This window comes from Hyla sarda, unplaced genomic scaffold (genome assembly GCF_029499605.1).
Source record: "Hyla sarda isolate aHylSar1 unplaced genomic scaffold, aHylSar1.hap1 scaffold_467, whole genome shotgun sequence".
Classification (NCBI taxonomy): Eukaryota; Metazoa; Chordata; class Amphibia; order Anura; family Hylidae; genus Hyla; species Hyla sarda.
In genome coordinates, this window is record NW_026610480.1 from 175,587 (window position 1) to 194,326 (window position 18,740).

The following is an 18,740-nucleotide window of genomic DNA, read 5'->3' on the forward strand; positions in this document are numbered from 1 at the left end:
GAAGATCGTGGATCTGCTTCTGAAGGTGTACCATCCTTCGCAAGATTACGGAATGGAGTGCGGATTTCCTTGCAGGATGTGCGGAAAAAGGAGAGAGGCCTGGTATTCGTGGTCGAGGATGTTTTGTTCAAGCTCTTGGAGATCAGGAAGGAACAAATTCTTTCCATGCTGGAATTTCCAAAGAGTGGATACTATGATGTTGTGCTTATGTCAGAAGAGGACTATGATGTATTCTGGAGCCGTTTTCAGCAAAGGAAAGGAAGTTCGGTCCTGGAGGGAGTGGGGATAATTCCACACTTCCCTCGCAGAGAAAGACTGGTGACTGTAAGAATGTACAGCCCATATACACCAGAAGAAGACATTGTTACTTTCCTGTTAAGATTTTGTGATAATGTATTGCCCAAAGGTAAGATTTTGAACCAGTTTGGATTATGGACTACCAAATGGAAGTTTGAAGTAAAATTTAAAGAAACGGTGGATGGTAAGCTAATAGTCCCGCCAGGGCGGTTTAAAATTGGAACGGTAAACGGTGACTTGTTTTTCTCCGGCATGCAAGAGTTTTGCCGTAAGTGTAAGCAGTATGGCCATAGTAAGGACGTATGTACATTCCTGTGGTGCTTCAAGTGCCAAGAAGAAGGTCATGAGGCGGAGAATTGTGAGAAGAAGAAGAAGTGCCATCTGTGTGGGAATGAGGGCCATCTTCTTGGCTCTTGTCCCAAGAAAAAGGTTGGGAAAAAAGAGGCGGTTAAAAGAAGCCGAGAGGAAGTAGTTGAAGCAAAAGAGCCTGAGCTAGAACAGGTTCCAATAAGAAGAGCAGCGGAACAGAAGAAAAAGAAAGAGGTGGAAGAGTTTGTGCCGTCACAATATGGTGGTGTGCTTGGAAGTTTATTGGAGAATCTGTCAGAAACAGAAAGACGGACATTTGATAAAGAAATGATTGAGCTAAAAGCAAGATTTAAGTCACGGGAGGAGGAGGTGCGGGACAAAGTTTATTTTTCTTTTAAGGCGGATATGAATCGTTTCATTGAAGCGTATAAAATTCCAGCCTGGTTGGCATCTCAAGCCAAGAGTGATGTGACTAGAGGGAATATCAGTCTAGGTTTGATTGATTTCCTAACGGTGTATGCTTGGAGGAAGGGAATGACTTTCTAATGGAGATTTGTTAATTAGAAAGTAAGGTATGGTTTAGTTATTTTATGAGTTTTTCTTTATGTATTGATTTTAAAATGTTTCTTTTTATTTCATTTGGTGTTTAAGAAAAGAAATTAAATTATGTTACCCAAGGATGAACACAATAATTGAGTTTCAAATAAGATCTTGGAACTCTGAGTGAGTTCTGAGGGCAACTTAAAAAAAAATCTGTTCTTATCAGTTTAATATCTGATACGTCCCCTATCTGGGGACCATATATTAAATGGATTTTTGAGAACGGGGGCCGATTTCGAAGCTTGCTTCCGTCGCCCTATGCATTGACCCGATATGGCAGTATCTTCGGGTACAGTGCACCACCCCCTTACAGGGTTAAAAAGAAAGATTCCTACTTTCATTGCTACCTGCTTGCTGGCTAGCCAGCTAGCCAGCCCTGTGGGCCTTGCTGCTGCTGCAGCCAAAAAACAAAAGGTGGTGCTGCTGCTGCTTCTGCTTCTGCTTGTGTCTGGCCGCTGTTGGAGCGTCCAGGCACAGGACTTCTGCTGCTGCTGACTAAATGGCCTCCTTAATTGGATCATTTGAGTAGCCAGCACACCTGTGCAGGTAGGGCATGACATGATAGGCAGCTGCCTTGATAGCGGGTGGGTGCTGAATGTTCCTAATTGACAAAATAAGATTAATGCTTATGAAGAAATATAAAATCTCATCCCTTCCCCAATATCGCGCCACACCCCTACCCCTTAATTCCCTGGTTGAACTTGATGGACATATGTCTTTTTTCGACCGTACTAACTATGTAACTATGTAACATAACATGGGGGGGGGGGGGGGGGTCTCCTGGCTGTTCACACAGGTGTGTCATTGCTGTACATTGACCATGCATTGCTTCTGTGGTATTGCAAAGGCAAAGACAAATGCTTCCAGCCATTCATTGCACTAATGGATTGGTCATCAGCTGGCTGTCTATGTCTCGCATCAATATAGACCAAAGTACAGAGGGTTAGGCTATGCTATTGTGCACCTACCTGATGCATCAGAAGGTGCGAGGCCCTTGCTAAATTCTGTGCACAGACTTTGAGATCTATACTTTAGACTGTATCTAAACCTGCTCCAACATGGACTGACATTCTGGCCTACTTTCAGCCGATGCGACTTGTCTGTCGCTGAACAGTCGCTTTTTATGTATTCAGCACCTATGTATAATGTTGTAAAAATGCTCTAGAAGCTAAAGTCGCAGAAATGTCACACATATTTGGCCTGCAACTTTCTGTGCGACAAATTCAGACAGGAAAAATCAGTATAAATCCTTAGAAAATTATCCCCCAGTGTCTCCATCTGCTGGCGGTATTGAATAAGCATTGCTGCACTGATGGGGTATGCATTAGACGAAAAAAAAGAAGAAAAAGAAGAATAATACGCCCAGAAAAGAGGCGAAAAGGAGAAAAACGTAAAAAAACGTGAAAAAAAAGTAAGAGGAAGAGAAGGGAAAAAAAGGTGGAAATGGGTTTAAAAGTGATTTCGGCGGAGAAATATATATATATATATATATATATATATATATATATATACGCGCACACACACACATATATATATAAACGTATTCTCCGTTGAGATATTGCAGCCGCTGCTGTGTCCAGGCCCAGGAGCCTTAGCACTGTGCTGTGATGTCACTCAATACCACTGACATCACTAGGTGTAAACAACATCTCTCCTTTGCTGTGTATGTGACTATGGAGCTGTTTGGTGATGTCGTCTATTATGGCCTTCATAGAAGCAACAGGAGATTGTTGCATCCATCTAGAACCCTCAGAACTACAGTGCTATGATGTCACTCACTTCCACAGGCCTTGCAGAGTGTAAACAACAACAACCCAGCTTTGTTGTGTATGTAACCATAGGGATTTGTGATGTCACCTAGAACCTTCACAGCAGCGACAGCTTTATGAGGAGCATCAGCACTGCTCTGCCTGAGCAGAACCATCACCGCCATAGGTTGTCAAATAACCCGGATTTAACCCACACAGGTAAGTCCAATGGGGTGCAGGCATGTCCTCTATGCTTACAGCTTCCCGTGGGTGTTGGTTTGATACCGTTTGGGGACAGCCAAGGAGGCATCTGCAGGCAACAAAGGTAGGTGTGTGCTTGTGTGTGTGTTTCCTATGCAGATCCTAAGCCCAGTGTCACATGCAAGTAGGAGGAGTAAGAAGGGTTCCTGGCAAATCCGGGTTATGGATTGCATTTAAAAAGGCCCCGTGGGAGTGCAATGGGCCCCTGTCTTGCTGCTTAGCAATAATGGTATGGGTTTAGGTTCTGCTGTGTGTACTGGTGGTTGACTGCCCCCCAGCCCAGAGTGTGCATGGAAAATTGTCTGGCAGCCTCCCTGACAGCAAGCAGTGATAGTGCCCATGAAGGGCACCTTGTTGGGCCCGCCCCTTTCACGGTTATCGCTTCTCGGCCTTTTGGCTAAGATCAAGTGTAGTATCTGTTCTTATCAGTTTAATATCTGATACGTCCCCTATCTGGGGACCATATATTAAATGGATTTTTGAGAACGGGGGCCGATTTCGAAGCTTGCTTCCGTCGCCCTATGCATTGACCCGATATGGCAGTATCTTCGGGTACAGTGCACCACCCCCTTACAGGGTTAAAAAGAAAGATTCCTACTTTCATTGCTACCTGCTTGCTGGCTAGCCAGCTAGCCAGCCCTGTGGGCCTTGCTGCTGCTGCAGCCAAAAAACAAAAGGTGGTGCTGCTGCTGCTTCTGCTGCTTCTGCTTCTGCTTGTGTCTGGCCGCTGTTGGAGCGTCCAGGCACAGGACTTCTGCTGCTGCTGACTAAATGGCCTCCTTAATTGGATCATTTGAGTAGCCAGCACACCTGTGCAGGTAGGGCATGACATGATAGGCAGCTGCCTTGATAGCGGGTGGGTGCTGAATGTTCCTAATTGACAAAATAAGATTAATGCTTATGAAGAAATATAAAATCTCATCCCTTCCCCAATATCGCGCCACACCCCTACCCCTTAATTCCCTGGTTGAACTTGATGGACATATGTCTTTTTTCGACCGTACTAACTATGTAACTATGTAACATAACATGGGGGGGGGGGGGGGGGGTCTCCTGGCTGTTCACACAGGTGTGTCATTGCTGTACATTGACCATGCATTGCTTCTGTGGTATTGCAAAGGCAAAGACAAATGCTTCCAGCCATCCATTGCACTAATGGATTGGTCATCAGCTGGCTGTCTATGTCCCGCATCAATATAGACCAAAGTACAGAGGGTTAGGCTATGCTATTGTGCACCTACCTGATGCATCAGAAGGTGCGAGGCCCTTGCTAAATTCTGTGCACAGACTTTGAGATCTATACTTTAGACTGTATCTAAACCTGCTCCAACATGGACTGACATTCTGGCCTACTTTCAGCCGATGCGACTTGTCTGTCGCTGAACAGTCGCTTTTTATGTATTCAGCACCTATGTATAATGTTGTAAAAATGCTCTAGAAGCTAAAGTCGCAGAAATGTCACACATATTTGGCCTGCAACTTTCTGTGCGACAAATTCAGACAGGAAAAATCAGTATAAATCCTTAGAAAATTATCCCCCAGTGTCTCCATCTGCTGGCGGTATTGAATAAGCATTGCTGCACTGATGGGGTATGCATTAGACGAAAAAAAAGAAGAAAAAGAAGAATAATACGCCCAGAAAAGAGGCGAAAAGGAGAAAAACGTAAAAAAACGTGAAAAAAAAGTAAGAGGAAGAGAAGGGAAAAAAAGGTGGAAATGGGTTTAAAAGTGATTTCGGCGGAGAAATATATATATATATATATATATATATATATATATATATATATACGCGCACACACACACATATATATAAACGTATTCTCCGTTGAGATATTGCAGCCGCTGCTGTGTCCAGGCCCAGGAGCCTTAGCACTGTGCTGTGATGTCACTCAATACCACTGACATCACTAGGTGTAAACAACATCTCTCCTTTGCTGTGTATGTGACTATGGAGCTGTTTGGTGATGTCGTCTATTATGGCCTTCATAGAAGCAACAGGAGATTGTTGCATCCATCTAGAACCCTCAGAACTACAGTGCTATGATGTCACTCACTTCCACAGGCCTTGCAGAGTGTAAACAACAACAACCCAGCTTTGTTGTGTATGTAACCATAGGGATTTGTGATGTCACCTAGAACCTTCACAGCAGCGACAGCTTTATGAGGAGCATCAGCACTGCTCTGCCTGAGCAGAACCATCACCGCCATAGGTTGTCAAATAACCCGGATTTAACCCACACAGGTAAGTCCAATGGGGTGCAGGCATGTCCTCTATGCTTACAGCTTCCCGTGGGTGTTGGTTTGATACCGTTTGGGGACAGCCAAGGAGGCATCTGCAGGCAACAAAGGTAGGTGTGTGCTTGTGTGTGTGTTTCCTATGCAGATCCTAAGCCCAGTGTCACATGCAAGTAGGAGGAGTAAGAAGGGTTCCTGGCAAATCCGGGTTATGGATTGCATTTAAAAAGGCCCCGTGGGAGTGCAATGGGCCCCTGTCTTGCTGCTTAGCAATAATGGTATGGGTTTAGGTTCTGCTGTGTGTACTGGTGGTTGACTGCCCCCCAGCCCAGAGTGTGCATGGAAAATTGTCTGGCAGCCTCCCTGACAGCAAGCAGTGATAGTGCCCATGAAGGGCACCTTGTTGGGCCCGCCCCTTTCACGGTTATCGCTTCTCGGCCTTTTGGCTAAGATCAAGTGTAGTATCTGTTCTTATCAGTTTAATATCTGATACGTCCCCTATCTGGGGACCATATATTAAATGGATTTTTGAGAACGGGGGCCGATTTCGAAGCTTGCTTCCGTCGCCCTATGCATTGACCCGATATGGCAGTATCTTCGGGTACAGTGCACCACCCCCTTACAGGGTTAAAAAGAAAGATTCCTACTTTCATTGCTACCTGCTTGCTGGCTAGCCAGCTAGCCAGCCCTGTGGGCCTTGCTGCTGCTGCAGCCAAAAAACAAAAGGTGGTGCTGCTGCTGCTTCTGCTGCTTCTGCTTCTGCTTGTGTCTGGCCGCTGTTGGAGCGTCCAGGCACAGGACTTCTGCTGCTGCTGACTAAATGGCCTCCTTAATTGGATCATTTGAGTAGCCAGCACACCTGTGCAGGTAGGGCATGACATGATAGGCAGCTGCCTTGATAGCGGGTGGGTGCTGAATGTTCCTAATTGACAAAATAAGATTAATGCTTATGAAGAAATATAAAATCTCATCCCTTCCCCAATATCGCGCCACACCCCTACCCCTTAATTCCCTGGTTGAACTTGATGGACATATGTCTTTTTTCGACCGTACTAACTATGTAACTATGTAACATAACATGGGGGGGGGGGGGGTCTCCTGGCTGTTCACACAGGTGTGTCATTGCTGTACATTGACCATGCATTGCTTCTGTGGTATTGCAAAGGCAAAGACAAATGCTTCCAGCCATCCATTGCACTAATGGATTGGTCATCAGCTGGCTGTCTATGTCCCGCATCAATATAGACCAAAGTACAGAGGGTTAGGCTATGCTATTGTGCACCTACCTGATGCATCAGAAGGTGCGAGGCCCTTGCTAAATTCTGTGCACAGACTTTGAGATCTATACTTTAGACTGTATCTAAACCTGCTCCAACATGGACTGACATTCTGGCCTACTTTCAGCCGATGCGACTTGTCTGTCGCTGAACAGTCGCTTTTTATGTATTCAGCACCTATGTATAATGTTGTAAAAATGCTCTAGAAGCTAAAGTCGCAGAAATGTCACACATATTTGGCCTGCAACTTTCTGTGCGACAAATTCAGACAGGAAAAATCAGTATAAATCCTTAGAAAATTATCCCCCAGTGTCTCCATCTGCTGGCGGTATTGAATAAGGATTGCTCCACTGATGGGGTATGCATTAGACGAAAAAAAAGAAGAAAAAGAAGAATAATACGCCCAGAAAAGAGGCGAAAAGGAGAAAAACGTAAAAAAACGTGAAAAAAAAGTAAGAGGAAGAGAAGGGAAAAAAAGGTGGAAATGGGTTTAAAAGTGATTTCGGCGGAGAAATATATATATATATATATATATATATATATATATATATATATACGCGCACACACACACATATATATAAACGTATTCTCCGTTGAGATATTGCAGCCGCTGCTGTGTCCAGGCCCAGGAGCCTTAGCACTGTGCTGTGATGTCACTCAATACCACTGACATCACTAGGTGTAAACAACATCTCTCCTTTGCTGTGTATGTGACTATGGAGCTGTTTGGTGATGTCGTCTATTATGGCCTTCATAGAAGCAACAGGAGATTGTTGCATCCATCTAGAACCCTCAGAACTACAGTGCTATGATGTCACTCACTTCCACAGGCCTTGCAGAGTGTAAACAACAACAACCCAGCTTTGTTGTGTATGTAACCATAGGGATTTGTGATGTCACCTAGAACCTTCACAGCAGCGACAGCTTTATGAGGAGCATCAGCACTGCTCTGCCTGAGCAGAACCATCACCGCCATAGGTTGTCAAATAACCCGGATTTAACCCACACAGGTAAGTCCAATGGGGTGCAGGCATGTCCTCTATGCTTACAGCTTCCCGTGGGTGTTGGTTTGATACCGTTTGGGGACAGCCAAGGAGGCATCTGCAGGCAACAAAGGTAGGTGTGTGCTTGTGTGTGTGTTTCCTATGCAGATCCTAAGCCCAGTGTCACATGCAAGTAGGAGGAGTAAGAAGGGTTCCTGGCAAATCCGGGTTATGGATTGCATTTAAAAAGGCCCCGTGGGAGTGCAATGGGCCCCTGTCTTGCTGCTTAGCAATAATGGTATGGGTTTAGGTTCTGCTGTGTGTACTGGTGGTTGACTGCCCCCCAGCCCAGAGTGTGCATGGAAAATTGTCTGGCAGCCTCCCTGACAGCAAGCAGTGATAGTGCCCATGAAGGGCACCTTGTTGGGCCCGCCCCTTTCACGGTTATCGCTTCTCGGCCTTTTGGCTAAGATCTTGTATCTTGTCAGGGGGCTCTGAGTTCGTCGAACCTTCGGCCTTGAGGCATCGGCGGTTTTTTAGCCGTCTTAAGCCTCATGCTGCTATAGGAGGAGGACTTACAAAGAACGGGAAGACGATCCCCCATGGCGACCCTTAGGTTTGCTGCGCATACTGAAACTCGGATTAAGAACACCTTCCGTATTGAAGTGGATGAGGAGAAAAAGGAGAAGATGACTTTGGAATTTTTTGTCAAGAGAATTATGCTGGATTTATTGCACATTCAGAGAGAAGATGTGTTTTGCCTAAAAGACCCAGGTAAAGGACTTTTCATTCTTACCTTGACTTCCGCATCTGCATGTGACCATATGTTTGAGAAAGTTCGGGAGCTTGCCAATGAGGAGGATATGAAAGGACTTGTTTTCATTGCTCTATATTCTAATGGCGATGTTCCACTGGTGGTTACTATGCACGATCCATACGTGGATATAAGAGACATTGTCTTATTTTTAAACCAATATTGTGCGGAAGTCAAATACTCTCATAAAATAATGAATGCAATGGACTTTTGGACTGGAAAGCATAAGTTTGCTGTTAAGTTCAGAGAAGATGTGAGAGGAATTGGAGGTCTGTGTCGCCCACCTGCAAATTTTTTAATTGGGCGTAAACGTGGCTATTTATTCTACCCTGGGATGCCGTATTATTGCAGGAAATGCCATGAATATGGTCATACACAAGAATCTTGCAAAGAGGAAGTGGTTATTTGCAAAAGATGTGGCCAAAAAGGCCACACCACTTTGGACTGTCAAAATGAGATTCTGTGTAATGTGTGTAAGCAGAAAGGACACGCTTTTAAGGATTGTCCTCAACGCTCCTGGGCCAATATTGTGGCTACGTCGGCTGGTCCCTCGATGAGGAAGAGCTCCATGGATGCTGTGCCTGTGCCTAAGACCCACACCCTGAAAGTGATGCCTGAGTCTTCTGCTACCGGAATTCCTGTGATACCTGCTGTGGCTCATGTCTCCAAAAGCATTGTGTCCCCGGGGAAGGTCGTGGGACCTGAGACAGAAGTGAGGGGTTCTCCTCTCATGGAAGTTGAGGGTCCTGGACCGCCCAGAAGGGATACAGAGGAGATGGATGTAGAAGAACGGCGAAAGAGGAAAAGCAGAGACCGGAAAGAGGAAAAGGGCCTTAACATCAAAAGGAGTGGTCGAGTTAGTGCGGACGAGGGGAACGTGGAGATTGTCTGCCAAAAGGTTATAACAGCATCCGACCCTGTTAATATTGAGGAATTTGTGTCACCACCTACAGATTGGGGTTCTTTGTCTGAGGATAATGAATGACCCAGGAGCTACCAAGTGTTAATATCTCCTCCTTCAATGTGAGGAGTTTGAAGAGCCCAGAGAGGAGGGCTGCTTTATTTTCTTTCTTGTCTTCTTTGCCTACAGACATTTTATTTTTACAGGAATGTGCCATTGATTATGATATCAATTATTCATCTTTGAGATCTGAATGGACTCTTGGCCCGTCTGTGTGGTCAGGGGATAATGAGAGGAAAGTGACTGGTGTTGGCATACTGTTCAAGAGCAGTGAGTATAAAGTTACCTCCTTCACAGACATTGTACCCGGTAGAGCCCTGCTCGTTCATATTATTTATAATGACATGAATATGAGACTTTTAAATGTATATGCCTCTCCAGATAAGGATGAAAGATCTGATTTATTAGAGAAAATTCAGTTTTATTTACCGGGTTCATCCCCGCTTATCATCGCTGGTGATTTTAATTGTATAATGGCAGGAGAGGAGCGGGCTGGAGGATCTGAACAAAGGAAAGATAAGACTGAAAAACAACTAAAGGATTTTATAGTTGATTTTAATTTAAAAGATTTGTGGAGAACCTCTTTCCCTAATGACCCTGGGTATACCTGGGGGAATAGCCTTTATATGTCAAGGATTGATTATATTTTTGCTTCTGGATTTGCATTTTATGGGAATATGCAATTGACTTCTACCTTTTTTTCAGATCATAAGATTTTATCTGCTACATGTAAGTTTGATGGGGTTTGCAGAGCCAAAGGAGTCTGGCGTCTGAATGTCTCTTTGCTTGAAGATGAAGAAATTAAATGTAATTTTATCTATCTTTTTAAAAAATTGCAGAACTCAAGGACTAATTTTTATTCTCTTTTAGCATGGTGGGAATTCTGCAAGGTAAAATTTAAAGAGTATTTTATTAAGATGGGTGTTAAAAAAACAAAAGAGAAATTGAAATGGTATAGAGATCTTAACACAAAACTACAAACCTATTATCAACTCAAAGAGCTGGGTGTATATGTAGACGATCTGATTTTAAGTGTTAAAAGTGATATTCAGAAGGCTATAACTAACAAAGGGAAAGAAATAATTTTTAACTCCAAAGTTGAATGTAAAGAGAAGGATGAAAAGTGTACAAGATTCTTTTTTAAAAAGGTAATGGAAACAAAAAAGTTAATGATTAACATTGAGGATGAAACTACTAATGTAGGAATGTTATCCAAAGCTAAATCCTTTTATCAAGATCTGTTTAATGAGAAACCCATTGATATATCTGCTGCTAATTTTCTCCTAAGCACTTTAGATTGTGGTTTAAGTAAGGAGGACCAAGATGCACTTTGCACAGAAGTAAGATGCCAAGAATTAGAAATTGCTGCTAAAAGTTTATCCACAGGTAAAACACCAGGTTCTGATGGACTTCCTGTAGAGTTTTATAAAACCTTTTGGGAGATTTTTAAAGATGATTTGCTTAATATTTTTAAGGAGGCTTTTAATTCTGATGTTCTACCTTTATCTTGGAGGAGTGGTATAGTGTCTCTGATCCCCAAAAAGGGGGATAGGAACAGCTTAGAAAATTGGAGACCAATTACGCTTCTTAATGTTGATTATAAGATTATGTCAAAAATTTTTGTTAACAGAATGAAGCCGTTTTTGTACAAGGTCATCCATGTGGATCAGGTATGTGGTGTCCCAGGAAGGAGTGTAGCTGAACCTTTAAATGCTATTAGGGACGTCATATGGTATCAGCAAGAGCGGAATCAAAATCTAGCCATTCTATCTCTAGATTTTCATAAAGCGTTCGATAGAGTATCACATTGTTTTTTATGGATGGTTTTACAACGCATGGGTTTTCCTAACATATTTATTAAGCAAATTGCTCTCTTATATAAAGGTTCTTTTAGCAGGATTTTAATAAATGGTTTCCTTACAGATTTTATTAATTTATCATCAGGGGTAAAGCAAGGCTGCCCTCTGTCTCCTATACTGTTTATATGTGCAATAGAACCTCTGTTAAACTTAATAAGGAATGATAAAATAATAAAAGGAGTGCCAGTTCCTGGAGGTAATAATGCCACCCTTAAAGTGTGTGGCTATATGGATGATATTAATGTTTTTTGTGAAAGTGCCTTCTCTTTACAAAGAGTTGTTGATGTTACTGATTTCTTTTGTAAAGCTTCTGCTTTTAAACTTAATTTATCTAAATGTGACTGTTTTTATATAGGTAAATGGGAAAACGTGCAAATACCAAACCTAAAATTACAGTCAGAAAAAATAAAAATCCTTGGAGTCATCTTTGATAAAAATAACAATGGTGAGGAAAGTTGGCTAATGGTAAAAGAAAAGGTAAAGAAAAAGGTAGACTTTTGGTCCCTTAGGAAATTATCCTTAGAAGGTAAAATTTTGGTGATTAAGGCTATGCTAATACCCATTATGCTCTATTTAAATATGATTTATCCTCCTAATGAACTTATGTCTAGGCAACTTCAGAGGATTCTCTTTGAGTTTCTATGGAGTTCTAAAGCAGAAAAATTAAAAAGAGATACTATGTATAAGTCACAAAAAAATGGAGGAAAACAGGTTCCCTGTATTAGAAAATTTTTATACTTAAGGTTTTTTAGTTGGTGTTTTAGGGGACTTTTTATGAAAAGTGTATGGTCCTGTTTTTTAAAGTACTCTGCGGGACATATTTTTAGAAAAAGAGAATGGGTGTTTTTATCATTATCTTCTCCTGTACTTTTAACTCCGCCTAAACATTATGCCATCTTAGAAAAAATTATACGTATGTATAACCTTAAAGACTTTGACTTGTTAACCTTGAGGGATGCTCGCAAGATAGAAGTAGAGTTAAATTTGCAAGAAGAAATATGTATGGTCTCTAATTTTTCTTATAATAGGTGTGTACAAATATGGAAAAAGGTAAACGAGCCATATCTTTTTAATGAGCACAAAGATTTAGCATGGATGATTATCCATGAGTGTCTTCCGGTAAGATTTTTCCAATATAGAAGAGGTCTAAATGCTGTATGTGTCTGTCCCCGGGATAATTGCAATATAGATGAAACTGTTTTGCACCTTTTCTGGAATTGTTATTTTGCACAAAAGGTTTTTAGACTAATTGGTTCTTTATTGAAATTCCTAACAGGTCTAAAAGTTTTAAATCATGAAGTTGTTTTATATGGCAAAAGTGATGGAGTTACGAAAGAAAAAGAGAGAATTTTGTGGATTTTTATCAACTGTACAAAAAATGTATTATGGAAAGTTCGTAATCTCCTTGTCTTCAAAAGAGATTTTATTTGTGAAAAAGAATGTTTGAAGATGATATACAGTGAAGTTTACTTGTACTATTTAATTGATAAAAAGAGAGATGGGCAGAAAAAAGCATTAGCTATGTGGAATTTACATTTATGGAAAACAGTATTTGATGTATTGTAAACATTTTTTGTGATGTATTTAAGTTTTTGAGTTTTTTCAATAAAAATGTAAAAAAAAAAAAAAAATCTGTTCTTATCAGTTTAATATCTGATACGTCCCCTATCTGGGGACCATATATTAAATGGATTTTTGAGAACAGGGGCCGATTTCGAAGCTTGCTTCCGTCGCCCTATGCATTGACCCGATATGGCAGTATCTTCGGGTACAGTGCACCACCCCCTTACAGGGTTAAAAAGAAAGATTCCTACTTTCATTGCTACCTGCTTGCTGGCTAGCCAGCTAGCCAGCCCTGTGGGCCTTGCTGCTGCTGCAGCCAAAAAACAAAAGGTGGTGCTGCTGCTGCTTCTGCTGCTTCTGCTTCTGCTTGTGTCTGGCCGCTGTTGGAGCGTCCAGGCACAGGACTTCTGCTGCTGCTGACTAAATGGCCTCCTTAATTGGATCATTTGAGTAGCCAGCACACCTGTGCAGGTAGGGCATGACATGATAGGCAGCTGCCTTGATAGCGGGTGGGTGCTGAATGTTCCTAATTGACAAAATAAGATTAATGCTTATGAAGAAATATAAAATCTCATCCCTTCCCCAATATCGCGCCACACCCCTACCCCTTAATTCCCTGGTTGAACTTGATGGACATATGTCTTTTTTCGACCGTACTAACTATGTAACTATGTAACATAACATGGGGGGGGGGGGGGGTCTCCTGGCTGTTCACACAGGTGTGTCATTGCTGTACATTGACCATGCATTGCTTCTGTGGTATTGCAAAGGCAAAGACAAATGCTTCCAGCCATCCATTGCACTAATGGATTGGTCATCAGCTGGCTGTCTATGTCCCGCATCAATATAGACCAAAGTACAGAGGGTTAGGCTATGCTATTGTGCACCTACCTGATGCATCAGAAGGTGCGAGGCCCTTGCTAAATTCTGTGCACAGACTTTGAGATCTATACTTTAGACTGTATCTAAACCTGCTCCAACATGGACTGACATTCTGGCCTACTTTCAGCCGATGCGACTTGTCTGTCGCTGAACAGTCGCTTTTTATGTATTCAGCACCTATGTATAATGTTGTAAAAATGCTCTAGAAGCTAAAGTCGCAGAAATGTCACACATATTTGGCCTGCAACTTTCTGTGCGACAAATTCAGACAGGAAAAATCAGTATAAATCCTTAGAAAATTATCCCCCAGTGTCTCCATCTGCTGGCGGTATTGAATAAGCATTGCTGCACTGATGGGGTATGCATTAGACGAAAAAAAAGAAGAAAAAGAAGAATAATACGCCCAGAAAAGAGGCGAAAAGGAGAAAAACGTAAAAAAACGTGAAAAAAAAGTAAGAGGAAGAGAAGGGAAAAAAAGGTGGAAATGGGTTTAAAAGTGATTTCGGCGGAGAAATATATATATATATATATATATATATATATATATATATATATATATACGCGCACACACACACATATATATAAACGTATTCTCCGTTGAGATATTGCAGCCGCTGCTGTGTCCAGGCCCAGGAGCCTTAGCACTGTGCTGTGATGTCACTCAATACCACTGACATCACTAGGTGTAAACAACATCTCTCCTTTGCTGTGTATGTGACTATGGAGCTGTTTGGTGATGTCGTCTATTATGGCCTTCATAGAAGCAACAGGAGATTGTTGCATCCATCTAGAACCCTCAGAACTACAGTGCTATGATGTCACTCACTTCCACAGGCCTTGCAGAGTGTAAACAACAACAACCCAGCTTTGTTGTGTATGTAACCATAGGGATTTGTGATGTCACCTAGAACCTTCACAGCAGCGACAGCTTTATGAGGAGCATCAGCACTGCTCTGCCTGAGCAGAACCATCACCGCCATAGGTTGTCAAATAACCCGGATTTAACCCACACAGGTAAGTCCAATGGGGTGCAGGCATGTCCTCTATGCTTACAGCTTCCCGTGGGTGTTGGTTTGATACCGTTTGGGGACAGCCAAGGAGGCATCTGCAGGCAACAAAGGTAGGTGTGTGCTTGTGTGTGTGTTTCCTATGCAGATCCTAAGCCCAGTGTCACATGCAAGTAGGAGGAGTAAGAAGGGTTCCTGGCAAATCCGGGTTATGGATTGCATTTAAAAAGGCCCCGTGGGAGTGCAATGGGCCCCTGTCTTGCTGCTTAGCAATAATGGTATGGGTTTAGGTTCTGCTGTGTGTACTGGTGGTTGACTGCCCCCCAGCCCAGAGTGTGCATGGAAAATTGTCTGGCAGCCTCCCTGACAGCAAGCAGTGATAGTGCCCATGAAGGGCACCTTGTTGGGCCCGCCCCTTTCACGGTTATCGCTTCTCGGCCTTTTGGCTAAGATCAAGTGTAGTATCTGTTCTTATCAGTTTAATATCTGATACGTCCCCTATCTGGGGACCATATATTAAATGGATTTTTGAGAACGGGGGCCGATTTCGAAGCTTGCTTCCGTCGCCCTATGCATTGACCCGATATGGCAGTATCTTCGGGTACAGTGCACCACCCCCTTACAGGGTTAAAAAGAAAGATTCCTACTTTCATTGCTACCTGCTTGCTGGCTAGCCAGCTAGCCAGCCCTGTGGGCCTTGCTGCTGCAGCCAAAAAACAAAAGGTGGTGCTGCTGCTGCTGCTTCTGCTGCTTCTGCTTGTGTCTGGCCGCTGTTGGAGCGTCCAGGCACAGGACTTCTGCTGCTGCTGACTAAATGGCCTCCTTAATTGGATCATTTGAGTAGCCAGCACACCTGTGCAGGTAGGGCATGACATGATAGGCAGCTGCCTTGATAGCGGGTGGGTGCTGAATGTTCCTAATTGACAAAATAAGATTAATGCTTATGAAGAAATATAAAATCTCATCCCTTCCCCAATATCGCGCCACACCCCTACCCCTTAATTCCCTGGTTGAACTTGATGGACATATGTCTTTTTTCGACCGTACTAACTATGTAACTATGTAACATAACATGGGGGGGGGGGGTCTCCTGGCTGTTCACACAGGTGTGTCATTGCTGTACATTGACCATGCATTGCTTCTGTGGTATTGCAAAGGCAAAGACAAATGCTTCCAGCCATCCATTGCACTAATGGATTGGTCATCAGCTGGCTGTCTATGTCCCGCATCAATATAGACCAAAGTACAGAGGGTTAGGCTATGCTATTGTGCACCTACCTGATGCATCAGAAGGTGCGAGGCCCTTGCTAAATTCTGTGCACAGACTTTGAGATCTATACTTTAGACTGTATCTAAACCTGCTCCAACATGGACTGACATTCTGGCCTACTTTCAGCCGATGCGACTTGTCTGTCGCTGAACAGTCGCTTTTTATGTATTCAGCACCTATGTATAATGTTGTAAAAATGCTCTAGAAGCTAAAGTCGCAGAAATGTCACACATATTTGGCCTGCAACTTTCTGTGCGACAAATTCAGACAGGAAAAATCAGTATAAATCCTTAGAAAATTATCCCCCAGTGTCTCCATCTGCTGGCGGTATTGAATAAGCATTGCTGCACTGATGGGGTATGCATTAGACGAAAAAAAAGAAGAAAAAGAAGAATAATACGCCCAGAAAAGAGGCGAAAAGGAGAAAAACGTAAAAAAACGTGAAAAAAAAGTAAGAGGAAGAGAAGGGAAAAAAAGGTGGAAATGGGTTTAAAAGTGATTTCGGCGGAGAAATATATATATATATATATATATATATATATATATATATATATATATATACGCGCACACACACACATATATATAAACGTATTCTCCGTTGAGATATTGCAGCCGCTGCTGTGTCCAGGCCCAGGAGCCTTAGCACTGTGCTGTGATGTCACTCAATACCACTGACATCACTAGGTGTAAACAACATCTCTCCTTTGCTGTGTATGTGACTATGGAGCTGTTTGGTGATGTCGTCTATTATGGCCTTCATAGAAGCAACAGGAGATTGTTGCATCCATCTAGAACCCTCAGAACTACAGTGCTATGATGTCACTCACTTCCACAGGCCTTGCAGAGTGTAAACAACAACAACCCAGCTTTGTTGTGTATGTAACCATAGGGATTTGTGATGTCACCTAGAACCTTCACAGCAGCGACAGCTTTATGAGGAGCATCAGCACTGCTCTGCCTGAGCAGAACCATCACCGCCATAGGTTGTCAAATAACCCGGATTTAACCCACACAGGTAAGTCCAATGGGGTGCAGGCATGTCCTCTATGCTTACAGCTTCCCGTGGGTGTTGGTTTGATACCGTTTGGGGACAGCCAAGGAGGCATCTGCAGGCAACAAAGGTAGGTGTGTGCTTGTGTGTGTGTTTCCTATGCAGATCCTAAGCCCAGTGTCACATGCAAGTAGGAGGAGTAAGAAGGGTTCCTGGCAAATCCGGGTTATGGATTGCATTTAAAAAGGCCCCGTGGGAGTGCAATGGGCCCCTGTCTTGCTGCTTAGCAATAATGGTATGGGTTTAGATTCTGCTGTGTGTACTGGTGGTTGACTGCCCCCCAGCCCAGAGTGTGCATGGAAAATTGTCTGGCAGCCTCCCTGACAGCAAGCAGTGATAGTGCCCATGAAGGGCACCTTGTTGGGCCCGCCCCTTTCACGGTTATCGCTTCTCGGCCTTTTGGCTAAGATCAAGTGTAGTATCTGTTCTTATCAGTTTAATATCTGATACGTCCCCTATCTGGGGACCATATATTAAATGGATTTTTGAGAACGGGGGCCGATTTCGAAGCTTGCTTCCGTCGCCCTATGCATTGACCCGATATGGCAGTATCTTCGGGTACAGTGCACCACCCCCTTACAGGGTTAAAAAGAAAGATTCCTACTTTCATTGCTACCTGCTTGCTGGCTAGCCAGCTAGCCAGCCCTGTGGGCCTTGCTGCTGCTGCAGCCAAAAAACAAAAGGTGGTGCTGCTGCTGCTTCTGCTGCTTCTGCTTCTGCTTGTGTCTGGCCGCTGTTGGAGCGTCCAGGCACAGGACTTCTGCTGCTGCTGACTAAATGGCCTCCTTAATTGGATCATTTGAGTAGCCAGCACACCTGTGCAGGTAGGGCATGACATGATAGGCAGCTGCCTTGATAGCGGGTGGGTGCTGAATGTTCCTAATTGACAAAATAAGATTAATGCTTATGAAGAAATATAAAATCTCATCCCTTCCCCAATATCGCGCCACACCCCTACCCCTTAATTCCCTGGTTGAACTTGATGGACATATGTCTTTTTTCGACCGTACTAACTATGTAACTATGTAACATAACATGGGGGGGGGGGGGGGGGTCTCCTGGCTGTTCACACAGGTGTGTCATTGCTGTACATTGACCATGCATTGCTTCTGTGGTATTGCAAAGGCAAAGACAAATGCTCCCAGCCATCCATTGCACTAATGGATTGGTCATCAGCTGGCTGTCTATGTCCCGCATCAATATAGACCAAAGTACAGAGGGTTAGGCTATGCTATTGTGCACCTACCTGATGCATCAGAAGGTGCGAGGCCCTTGCTAAATTCTGTGCACAGACTTTGAGATCTATACTTTAGACTGTATCTAAACCTGCTCCAACATGGACTGACATTCTGGCCTACTTTCAGCCGATGCGACTTGTCTGTCGCTGAACAGTCGCTTTTTATGTATTCAGCACCTATGTATAATGTTGTAAAAATGCTCTAGAAGCTAAAGTCGCAGAAATGTCACACATATTTGGCCTGCAACTTTCTGTGCGACAAATTCAGACAGGAAAAATCAGTATAAATCCTTAGAAAATTATCCCCCAGTGTCTCCATCTGCTGGCGGTATTGAATAAGCATTGCTGCACTGATGGGGTATGCAGTAGACGAAAAAAAAGAAGAA

At 43.2% G+C, this 18,740-nt stretch overlaps 5 non-coding genes and 1 pseudogene across 5 annotated transcripts; all 6 read left to right on the top strand.

The window, feature by feature from the left end:
* Positions 1 to 1,309: 1,309 nt before the first annotated feature.
* On the top strand, positions 1,310 to 1,511 carry LOC130336101 (U2 spliceosomal RNA; annotated as a pseudogene).
* A 2,081-nt stretch (positions 1,512 to 3,592) lies between these two features.
* On the top strand, positions 3,593 to 3,783 carry LOC130336152 (U2 spliceosomal RNA). The gene has a single exon (XR_008877627.1). It is a non-coding gene; the product is annotated as a U2 spliceosomal RNA (small nuclear RNA).
* Positions 3,784 to 5,876: 2,093 nt separating this feature from the next.
* LOC130336153 (U2 spliceosomal RNA) lies at positions 5,877 to 6,067 on the top strand. The gene has a single exon (XR_008877628.1). It is a non-coding gene; the product is annotated as a U2 spliceosomal RNA (small nuclear RNA).
* Positions 6,068 to 12,928: 6,861 nt separating this feature from the next.
* LOC130336096 (U2 spliceosomal RNA) lies at positions 12,929 to 13,128 on the top strand. The gene has a single exon (XR_008877585.1). It is a non-coding gene; the product is annotated as a U2 spliceosomal RNA (small nuclear RNA).
* Positions 13,129 to 15,222: 2,094 nt separating this feature from the next.
* LOC130336155 (U2 spliceosomal RNA) lies at positions 15,223 to 15,413 on the top strand. The gene has a single exon (XR_008877630.1). It is a non-coding gene; the product is annotated as a U2 spliceosomal RNA (small nuclear RNA).
* A 2,087-nt stretch (positions 15,414 to 17,500) lies between these two features.
* Positions 17,501 to 17,691, top strand: LOC130336156 (U2 spliceosomal RNA). The gene has a single exon (XR_008877631.1). It is a non-coding gene; the product is annotated as a U2 spliceosomal RNA (small nuclear RNA).
* The last annotated feature ends 1,049 nt before the right edge of the window (positions 17,692 to 18,740 follow it).